This window comes from Toxotes jaculatrix, chromosome 18 (genome assembly GCF_017976425.1).
Source record: "Toxotes jaculatrix isolate fToxJac2 chromosome 18, fToxJac2.pri, whole genome shotgun sequence".
In the NCBI taxonomy this organism is placed as follows: domain Eukaryota; kingdom Metazoa; phylum Chordata; class Actinopteri; family Toxotidae; genus Toxotes; species Toxotes jaculatrix.
This window is the reverse complement of record NC_054411.1, coordinates 15,001-26,833: the sequence shown is the minus strand read 5'-3', so window position 1 is coordinate 26,833 and position 11,833 is coordinate 15,001.

Here is an 11,833-nt window from a genome sequence, read left to right as displayed (position 1 = left end):
GACAAAGTCATCAGGTAGTCCAGCTCTGTCCTGGGCTGTCCTCTGGACTCAGTGCGAGAGGTAGGAGACAGAAGGGTCCTAGCAAAACTGTCATCTATGCTGGACCATGAGTCCCACCCCCTGCAGGACGTCCTGTCAGCTCTGCAGAGCAGCTTCAGTGACAGACTGCTCTACCCTTGGTGTGTGAAGGAGAGATTTAGAAGATACTTCCTTCCTGCTGCTGTCAGACTCTATAATGAGCATTGTTAACACACACACTGATTCCAATTCCATGCAACTATAAGTGCAATATCTATGTGCAATAACTCAATTATTAGTGTGCAATATTTATTGTGTACAAAAAGTCACTCAACTAGGCCCCTTGACCTCCAGGGGTACATGCTGAGGACTTTACCCCATGATGGGGGCCTCATCCTGGGCTTAACATTCCTCCAAAGGCCCCTTGACCTCCAGGGGGACATGCTGGGGACACTATCCCTAAACCTAACCCTGGACTTCCAGGGGGACATGCAACGGCCTTACCCCATGATGGGGGCCTCATCCTGGGCTTAACATCCATCCAAAGGCCCCTTGACCTCCAGGGGGACATGCTGGGGACTTTACCCCATGATGGGGGCCTCATCCTGAGCTTGACATTCCTCCAAAGGCCCCTTGACCTCCAGGGGTACATGCTGAGGACTTTACAACATGATGGGGGCCTCATCCTGGGCTTAACATCCATCCAAAGGCCTCTGGACCTCCAGGGGTACATGCTGAGGACTTTACACCATGATGGGGCCTCATCCTGGGATTAACATCCATCCAAAGGCCCCTTGACCTCCAGGGGGAAGTGCTGGGGACTTTATCCTAGATGGGGGCCTCATCCTGGGCTTAACATCCATCCAAAGGCCCCTTGACCTCCAGGGGGACATGCTGGGGACTTTACCCCATGATGGGGGCCTCATCCTGGGCTTCACATCCATCCAAAGGGCCCTGGAACTCCAGGGGGACATGCTGGGGACACTATCCCTAACCCTAACCCTGGACTTCCAGGGGGACATGCTGGGGGCTTTAACCCATGATGGGGGCCTCATCCTGGGATTAACATCCATCCAAAGGCCCCTTGACCTCCAGGGGGAAGTGCTGGGGACTTTACCCCATGATGGGGGCCTCATCCTGGGCTTAACATCAATCCAAAGGCCCCTTGACCTCCAGGGGGACATGCTGGGGACTTTACCCCATGATGGGGGCCTCATCCTGGGCTTAACATTCCTCCAAAGGCCCCTGGAACTCCAGGGGGACATGCTGGGGGCTTTAACCCATGATGGGGGCCTCATCCTGGGCTTAACATCCATCCAAAGGGCCCTTGACCTCCAGGGGGAAGTGCTGGGGACTTTACCCCATGATGGGGGCCTCATCCTGGGCTTAACATCAATCCAAAGGCTCCTTGACCTCCAGGGGGACGTGCTGGGGGCTTTAACCCATGATGGGGGCCTCATCCTGGGCTTAACATCAATCCAAAGGCCCCTTGACCTCCAGGGGGACATGCTGGGGACTTTACACCATGATGGGGGCCTCATCCTTGGCTTAACATTCCTCCAAAGGCCCCTGGAACTCCAGGGGGACATGCTGGGGACACTATACCTATCCCTAACCCTAACCCTGGACTTCCAGGGGGACATGCTGGGGACTTTACCACATGATGGGGGCCTCATCCTGGGCTTAACATCCATCCAAAGGCTCCTTGACCTCCAGGGGGACATGCTGGGGGCTTTACCCCATGATTGGGGCCTCATCCTGGGCTTAACATTCCTCCAAAGGCCCCTGGAACTCCAGGGGGACATGCTGGGGACACTATACCTATACCTATCCCTAACCCTAACCCTGGACTTCCAGGGGGACATGCTGGGGACTTTACCACATGATGGGGGCCTCATCCTGGGCTTAACATCCATCCAAAGGCTCCTTGACCTCCAGGGGGACATGCTGGGGGCTTTAACCCATGATGGGGGCCTCATCCTGGTATTAACATCCATCCAAAGGCCCCTTGACCTCCAGGGGGAAGTGCTGGGGACTTTACCCCATGATGGGGGCCTCATCCTGGGCTTAACATCCATCCAAAGGCCCTTGGAACTCCAGGGGGACATGCTGGGGACACTATACCTATCCCTAACCCTAACCCTGGACTTCCAGGGGGACATGCTGGGGACTTTACCACATAATGGGGGCCTCATCCTGGGCTTAACATTCATCCAAAGGCCCCTTGACCTCCAGGGGGACATGCTGGGGACTTTACCCCATGATGGGGGCCTCATCCTGGGCTTAACATCAATCCAAAGGCCCCTTGACCTCCAGGGGGACATGCTGGGGACTTTACCCCATGATGGGGGCCTCATCCTGGGCTTAACATTCCTCCAAAGGCCCCTGGAACTCCAGGGGGACATGCTGGGGGCTTTAACCCATGATGGGGGCCTCATCCTGGGCTTAACATCCATCCAAAGGGCCCTTGACCTCCAGGGGGAAGTGCTGGGGACTTTACCCCATGATGGGGGCCTCATCCTGGGCTTAACATCAATCCAAAGGCTCCTTGACCTCCAGGGGGACGTGCTGGGGACTTTACCCCATGATGGGGGCCTCATCCTGGGCTTAACATCCATCCAAAGGCCCTTGGAACTCCAGGGGGACATGCTGGGGACACTATACCTATCCCTAACCCTAACCCTGGACTTCCAGGGGGACATGCTGGGGACTTTACCACATAATGGGGGCCTCATCCTGGGCTTAACATTCAGCCAAAGGCCCCTTGACCTCCAGGGGGACATGCTGGGGACTTTACACCATGATGGGGGCCTCATCCTGGGATTAACATCCATCCAAAGGCCCCTTGACCTCCAGGGGGAAGTGCTGGGGACTTTACCCCATGATGGGGGCCTCATCCTGGGCTTAACATCCATCCAAAGGGCCCTGGAACTCCAGGGGGACATGCTGGGGGCTTTAACCCATGATGGGGGCCTCATCCTGGGCTTAACATCCATCCAAAGGGCCCTTGACCTCCAGGGGGAAGTGCTGGGGACTTTACCCCATGATGGGGGCCTCATCCTGGGCTTAACATCAATCCAAAGGCTCCTTGACCTCCAGGGGGACATGCTGGGGACTTTACCCCATGATTGGGGCCTCATCCTGGGCTTAACATTCCTCCAAAGGCCCCTGGAACTCCAGGGGGACATGCTGGGGACACTATACCTATCCCTAACCCTAACCCTGGACTTCCAGGGGGACATGCTGGGGACTTTACCACATGATGGGGGCCTCATCCTGGGCTTAACATCCATCCAAAGGCTCCTTGACCTCCAGGGGGACATGCTGGGGGCTTTAAACCATGATGGGGGCCTCATCCTGGGATTAACATCCATCCAAAGGCCCCTTGACCTCCAGGGGGAAGTGCTGGGGACTTTACCCCATGATGGGGGCCTCATCCTGGGCTTAACATCAATCCAAAGGCCCCTTGACCTCCAGGGGGACATGCTGGGGACTTTACCCCATGATGGGGGCCTCATCCTGGGCTTAACATCAATCCAAAGGCCCCTGGAACTCCAGGGGGACATGCTGGGGACTTTACCCCATGATGGGGGCCTCATCCTGGGCTTAACATTCCTCCAAAGGCCCCTGGAACTCCAGGGGGACATGCTGGGGGCTTTAACCCATGATGGGGGCCTCATCCTGGGCTTAACATCCATCCAAAGGGCCCTTGACCTCCAGGGGGAAGTGCTGGGGACTTTACCCCATGATGGGGGCCTCATCCTGGGCTTAACATCCATCCAAAGGCCCCTTGACCTCCAGGGGGACATGCTGGGGACTTTACACCATGATGGGGCCTCATCCTGGGATTAACATCCATCCAAAGGCCCCTTGACCTCCAGGGGGAAGTGCTGGGGACTTTATCCTAGATGGGGGCCTCATCCTGGGCTTAACATCCATCCAAAGGCCCCTTGACCTCCAGGGGGACATGCTGGGGACTTTACCCCATGATGGGGGCCTCATCCTGGGCTTAACATCAATCCAAAGGCCCCTGGAACTCCAGGGGGACATGCTGGGGACACTATCCCTAACCCTAACCCTGGACTTCCAGGGGGACATGCTGGGGGCTTTAACCCATGATGGGGGCCTCATCCTGGGATTAACATCCATCCAAAGGCCCCTTGACCTCCAGGGGGAAGTGCTGGGGACTTTACCCCATGATGGGGGCCTCATCCTGGGCTTAACATCAATCCAAAGGCCCCTTGACCTCCAGGGGGACATGCTGGGGACTTTACCACATGATGGGGGCCTCATCCTGGGCTTAACATTCCTCCAAAGGCCCCTTGACCTCCAGGGGGACATGCTGGGGACTTTACACCATGATTGGGGCCTCATCCTGGGCTTAACATTCCTCCAAAGGCCCCTGGAACTCCAGGGGGACATGCTGGGGACACTATACCTATCCCTAACCCTAACCCTGGACTTCCAGGGGGACATGCTGGGGACTTTACCCCATGATGAGGAACCCATCATGGGGTAAAGTCCCCAGCATGTCCCCCTGGAGGTCAAGGGCCCTTTGGATGGATGTTAAGCCCAGGATGAGGCCCCCATCATGGGGTAAAGTCCCCAGCATGTCCCCCTGGAGGTCAAGGTGCCTTTGGATGGATGTTAAGCCCAGGATGAGGAACCCATCATGGGGTAAAGTCCCCAGCATGTCCCCCTGGAAGTCCAGGGTTAGGGTTAGGGATAGGTATAGGGTCCCCAGCATGTCCCCCTGGAGTTCCAGGGGCCTTTGGAGGAATGTTAAGCCCAGGATGAGGCCCCCATCATGGGGTAAAGTCCCCAGCATGTCCCCCTGGAGGTCAAGGGGCCTTTGGATGGATGTTAAGCCCAGGATGAGGCCCCCATCATGGGGTAAAGTCCCCAGCACTTCCCCCTGGAGGTCAAGGAGCCTTTGGATGGATGTTAATACCAGGATGAGGCCCCCATCATGGGTTAAAGCCCCCAGCATGTCCCCCTGGAGGTCAAGGAGCCTTTGGATGGATGTTAAGCCCAGGATGAGGCCCCCATCATGTGGTAAAGTCCCCAGCATGTCCCCCTGGAAGTCCAGGGTTAGGTTTAGGGATAGGTATAGTGTCCCCAGCATGTCCCCCTGGAGGTCAAGGAGCCTTTGGATTGATGTTAAGCCCAGGATGAGGCCCCCATCATGGGTTAAAGCCCCCAGCACGTCCCCCTGGAGGTCAAGGAGTCTTTGGATTGATGTTAAGCCCAGGATGAGGCCCCCATCATGGTGTAAAGTCCCCAGCACTTCCCCCTGGAGGTCAAGGGCCCTTTGGATGGATGTTAAGCCCAGGATGAGGCCCCCATCATGGGTTAAAGCCCCCAGCATGTCCCCCTGGAGGTCAAGGGGCCTTTGGATTGATGTTAAGCCCAGGATGAGGCCCCCATCATGGGGTAAAGTCCCCAGCACTTCCCCCTGGAGGTCAAGGGGCCTTTGGATGGATGTTAATCCCAGGATGAGGCCCCCATCATGGGTTAAAGCCCCCAGCATGTCCCCCTGGAAGTCCAGGGTTAGGGTTAGGGATAGTGTCCCCAGCATGTCCCCCTGGAGTTCCAGGGGCCTTTGGATTGATGTTAAGCCCAGGATGAGGCCCCCATCATGGGGTAAAGTCCCCAGCATGTCCCCCTGGAGGTCAAGGGGCCTTTGGATTGATGTTAAGCCCAGGATGAGGCCCCCATCATGGGGTAAAGTCCCCAGCACTTCCCCCTGGAGGTCAAGGGGCCTTTGGATGGATGTTAATCCCAGGATGAGGCCCCCATCATGGGTTAAAGCCCCCAGCATGTCCCCCTGGAGGTCAAGGAGCCTTTGGATGGATGTTAAGCCCAGGATGAGGCCCCCATCATGTGGTAAAGTCCCCAGCATGTCCCCCTGGAAGTCCAGGGTTAGGGTTAGGGATAGGTATAGTGTCCCCAGCATGTCCCCCTGGAGTTCCAGGGGCCTTTGGAGGAATGTTAAGCCCAGGATGAGGCCCCAATCATGGGGTAAAGTCCCCAGCATGTCCCCCTGGAGGTCAAGGAGCCTTTGGATTGATGTTAAGCCCAGGATGAGGCCCCCATCATGGGGTAAAGTCCCCAGCACTTCCCCCTGGAGGTCAAGGGCCCTTTGGATGGATGTTAAGCCCAGGATGAGGCCCCCATCATGGGGTAAAGTCCCCAGCATGTCCCCCTGGAGTTCCAGGGGCCTTTGGAGGAATGTTAAGCCAAGGATGAGGCCCCCATCATGGGGTAAAGTCCCCAGCATGTCCCCCTGGAGGTCAAGGGGCCTTTGGATTGATGTTAAGCCCAGGATGAGGCCCCCATCATGGGTTAAAGCCCCCAGCACGTCCCCCTGGAGGTCAAGGAGCCTTTGGATTGATGTTAAGCCCAGGATGAGGCCCCCATCATGGGGTAAAGTCCCCAGCACTTCCCCCTGGAGGTCAAGGGCCCTTTGGATGGATGTTAAGCCCAGGATGAGGCCCCCATCATGTGGTAAAGTCCCCAGCATGTCCCCCTGGAAGTCCAGGGTTAGGGTTAGGGATAGGTATAGTGTCCCCAGCATGTCCCCCTGGAGGTCAAGGAGCCTTTGGATGGATGTTAAGCCCAGGATGAGGCCCCCATCATGTGGTAAAGTCCCCAGCATGTCCCCCTGGAAGTCCAGGGTTAGGGTTAGGGATAGGTATAGGTATAGTGTCCCCAGCATGTCCCCCTGGAGTTCCAGGGGCCTTTGGAGGAATGTTAAGCCCAGGATGAGGCCCCAATCATGGGGTAAAGCCCCCAGCATGTCCCCCTGGAGGTCAAGGAGCCTTTGGATGGATGTTAAGCCCAGGATGAGGCCCCCATCATGTGGTAAAGTCCCCAGCATGTCCCCCTGGAAGTCCAGGGTTAGGGTTAGGGATAGGTATAGTGTCCCCAGCATGTCCCCCTGGAGTTCCAGGGGCCTTTGGAGGAATGTTAAGCCAAGGATGAGGCCCCCATCATGGTGTAAAGTCCCCAGCATGTCCCCCTGGAGGTCAAGGGGCCTTTGGATTGATGTTAAGCCCAGGATGAGGCCCCCATCATGGGTTAAAGCCCCCAGCACGTCCCCCTGGAGGTCAAGGAGCCTTTGGATTGATGTTAAGCCCAGGATGAGGCCCCCATCATGGGGTAAAGTCCCCAGCACTTCCCCCTGGAGGTCAAGGGCCCTTTGGATGGATGTTAAGCCCAGGATGAGGCCCCCATCATGGGTTAAAGCCCCCAGCATGTCCCCCTGGAGTTCCAGGGGCCTTTGGAGGAATGTTAAGCCCAGGATGAGGCCCCCATCATGGGGTAAAGTCCCCAGCATGTCCCCCTGGAGGTCAAGGGGCCTTTGGATTGATGTTAAGCCCAGGATGAGGCCCCCATCATGGGGTAAAGTCCCCAGCACTTCCCCCTGGAGGTCAAGGGCCCTTTGGATGGATGTTAAGCCCAGGATGAGGCCCCCATCATGGGGTAAAGTCCCCAGCATGTCCCCCTGGAGTTCCAGGGGCCTTTGGAGGAATGTTAAGCCCAGGATGAGGCCCCAATCATGGGGTAAAGCCCCCAGCATGTCCCCCTGGAGGTCAAGGAGCCTTTGGATGGATGTTAAGCCCAGGATGAGGCCCCCATCATGTGGTAAAGTCCCCAGCATGTCCCCCTGGAAGTCCAGGGTTAGGGTTAGGGATAGGTATAGTGTCCCCAGCATGTCCCCCTGGAGTTCCAGGGACCTTTGGAATGATGTTATGCCCAGGATGAGGCACCCATCCCCGGGTAAGGCTCCTGCACGGGCCCCCTGGACCCTGGAGCTCCGTGTAGACACTTTGTGCAAAAAAGGAGGTCATCTGTCCCCGACAACCAGGGGCCCGCAAGATATTAAACGGGCTTTGGGTCACCTAGGGGCCCCGGTTCCCATCTTCCAGGTTTGGGGCTATGGGGATGTGAGCTCCAGGGGCTGGGTGAGGCTCCAACACGGTAGGCCTGGAAGTCTGCCGGAGTACCAGGGGCACTAAGTTCCACAGGTGTACCAGGGGCACGGAGTTCCAGGGGCCTGGGGTTAGGGGTATAGTCCGTGGAGGGGTGCTTAAGTGTGGGTACCAAGGGACCAGTGGAGAGCGAGGTTATGGAGGTAGTGTAGGGGGACTTTGGTAGGATGTTATGCCCAGGATCAGGCACCCATCCCCGGGTAAGGCCCCGGCGTGGTCCCCCCTGGAAGTCCGGAGGGGGTTAGGGTTAGATCTCATGCCCAGGATCAGGCACCCATCCCCGGGTAAGGCTCCGGCACGGGGCCCCTGGAGCTCCAGGGGCCCTTGGCAGTATATCATGCCCAGGATAAGGCCCCCATCCCCGGGTAAGGCTCTAGCACGTGGCCCCTGGAGCTCCAGGGGCCCTTGGCAGTATATCATGCCCATGATCAGGCCCCCATCCTCGGGTAACAGCTCCAGGACGAGGCCCCTGGAGCTCCAGGGGCCCTTGGAGACATCTTATGCCCAGGATCAGGCCCCCATCCCCGGGTAAGAGCTCCAGGACGGGGCCCCTGGAGCTCCAGGGGCCCTTGGAGGCATGTCATGCCCAGTAACAGGCCCCCATCCCCGGCTAAAGGCCCCAGGCCCGTCTCCCTGGCCTAACCTTAACCCTCCAGGGGCCCTTGGCAGGACTTCAGGCCCAGGATCAGGCCCCCATCCCCGGGTAAAGGCCCCAGGCCCGTCTCCCTGGCCTAACCTTAACCCTCCAGGGGCCCTTGGCAGGACTTCATGCCCAGGATCAGGCCCCCATGGCCGGGTATATGGTATTAGGGTTAGGGGAGGTGTGAAAGAGTGGAGTGGAGGACAGTTGTTTAATTGATTGAGTGAGTTTGTGTGAGTGTGAGGCCTAGTAGTGAAGGATTAGGCTGACTGGGCAGGATTTCAGGCCCAGGATCAGGCAGCGATGCCTTGTTAAAGTGTTAGGGTTAGAGAACGTATGAAAGAGTCAGTAGAGGACAGTTGTTTAATTGATTGAGTTTGTGTGAGTGTGAGGCCTAGGAGTGAAGACCAGGGTGACTGAGCAGGCTTTTTAGGCCCAGGAGGAAGCATCCATGCCTGGGTAAATGTATTAGGGTTAGAGGATGTATGAAAGAGTCAGTAGAGGACAGTTATTTGCTTAATTGATTGATTGAGTGAGTGTATGTGTGTTTGAGGCCTAGTAGTGAAGGCCTGGCTGACTGAGCAGGCTTTTTTAGGCCCAGGAGGAGGCATCCATGCCTGGGTAAATGTATTAGGGTTAGAGGAGGTATGAAAGAGTCAGTAGAGGACAGTTGTTTGCTTAATTGATTGAGTGAGGGTTAGGGTTAGGCTTCCAGATTGAAGGCCAGGGTCACTCAGCAGGCTTTTCAGGCCCAGGATGAGGCCCCTATCCCCGGGTAAGGCTCCAGCATGGTCCCCCTGGATCTCCAGGGGCCCTTGGAGCCATTTCATGCCCAGGATGAGGCCCCCATCCCCGGGTTAGGCTCCAGCATGGTCCCCCTGGAGCTCCAGGGGCCCTTGGAGCCATTTCATGCCCAGGATGAGGCCCCCATCCCCGGGTAAGGCCCCAGCATGGTCCCCCTGGAGCTCCAGGGGCCCTTGGAGCCATTTCATGCCCAGGATGAGGCCCCCATCCCCGGGTAAGGCCCCAGCATGGTCCCCCTGGAGCTCCAGGGGCCCTTGGAGCCATTTCATGCCCAGGATGAGGCCCCCATCCCCGGGTAAGGGTCCAGCATGGTCCCCCTGGAAGTCCAGGGGACTTTTTGTCTAATATCTTTTCAGAGTTCAAGCCCCCCATCCCCGGGTAAGGCTCCAGCATGGGGCCCCTGGAGCTCCAGGGGCCCTTGGCGGCATCTCATGCCCGGGATCAGGCACCCTTCCCCCGGGTAAGGCTCCAGCATGGGGCCCCTGGAGCTCCAGGGGCCCTTGGAGGCATTTCATGCCCAGGATGAGGCCCCCATCCCCGGGTAAGGCTCCAGCATGGTCCCCCTGGAGCTCCAGGGGCCCTTGGAGGCATCTCATGCCCAGGATCAGGCACCTATCCCCCGGGTAAGGCTCCAGCATGTGGCCCCTGGAGCTCCAGGGGCCCTTGGAGGCATCTCATGCCCGGGATCAGGCACCTATTCCCCGGGTAAGGCTCCAGCATGTGGCCCCTGGAGCTCCAGGGGCCCTTGGAGGCACCTCATGGCCGGGATCAGGCACCCATCCCCGGGTAAGGCTCCTGTACTGTAGGCCTGGAAGTCTGCTGGAGTACCAGGGGCACTAAGTCCCGCAAGTGTACCAGGGGCACTAAGTCCCGCACGGTATACCAGGGGCACTAAGCTCCACAGGACTACCAGGGGCACTAAGTTCCACAGGAGTACCAGGGGCACTGAGTTCCACAGGAGTACCAGGGGCACGAAGCTCCAGGGGCCTTTGGCAGGATGTTATGCCCAGGATCAGGCACCCATCCCCGCGTAAGGCTCCGGCACGGTCCCCCTTGGGCCCCTGGAGGTCCGTGGTGACACTTTGTGCAAAAGGGTTAGGGTTAGGGTTAGGGTTAGGGTTAGGGTTAGGGTTAAGGGGATGAAAACCACCTATCGTCGCCCCCGACGATAACTTCAAAGGTGCATATCTCGGGAACGGAAGGTCGTAGAGACATGAAACCACCTTGTACCCCCCTATTTCCGGGTACGGGCTTTCCATTGGTACCACCGTCGAGCCTGTACAACGTTCGAGTCCGGAGATATGGCCGAAATAAAGTTTTTTTTTCCTGTATCTCCGGACAGGAAGGTCGTAGAGAGTCGTGGGTGGTACCGTTGGATGCAGAATGGTCGAATTATATTAGACGAACGTGGTTTCCAAGTGTCTAGGATGTACGGTTCGGGAGTTATTCAAGAAAAACGCTCGTCCAATCAGATCGCAGCATGCGAACCTGAGTGGAAAAATGACTAAGTGTCACAGCCGAAAAACTTCCTCCAGAAAGTAGTTAGGAGCACGTTTCAGACCATTTGGAGTCGATTGGTAGTGATTTTGCGAGATGTTTTTTCAAAATCATATATGGAGATCTACATGCAATAAGTAGCCATCAACATGAAAATGAGGGTTAGGGTTAGGGTTAGGTTAGGGTTAGGGTTAGGGTTAGGGTTAGGGTTGGGGGTTGAGGGTTAGGGTTAGGGTTAGGGTTAGGGTTAGGGTTAGGGGTTAGGGTTAGGGTTAGGGTTAGGTTAAGGGGATGAAAACCACCTATCGTCGCCCCCGACGATAACTTCAAAGGTGCATATCTCGGGAACGGAAGGTCGTAGAGACATGAAACCACCTTGTACCCCCCTATTTCCGGGTACGGGCTTTCCATTGGTACCACCCTCGAGCCTGTACAACGTTCGAGTCCGGAGATATGGGCGAAATAAAGTTTGTTTTTCCTGTATCTCCGGACAGGAAGGTCGTAGAGAGTCGTGGGTGGTACCGTTGGATGCAGAATGGTCGAATTATATTAGACGAACGTGGTTTCCAAGTGTCTAGGATGTACGGTTCGGGAGTTATTCAAGAAAAACGCTCGTCCAATCAGATCGCAGCATGCGAACCTGAGTGTAAAAATGACTAAGTGTCACAGCCGAAAAACTTCCTCCAGAAAGTAGTTAGGAGCACGTTTCAGAGCCTTGTGAGTCGTTTGGACCCCACTTTTTGTGGTACTTTTTGAAAAGTTAAGGTCAGGTTTTTAGGGTTGGGAAGGGGTTAAAAGTGTTGTTAGGGTTAGGGTTAGGGTTAGGGTTAGGGTTAGGGTTAGGTTAAGGGGATGAAAACCACCTATCGTCGCCCCCGAC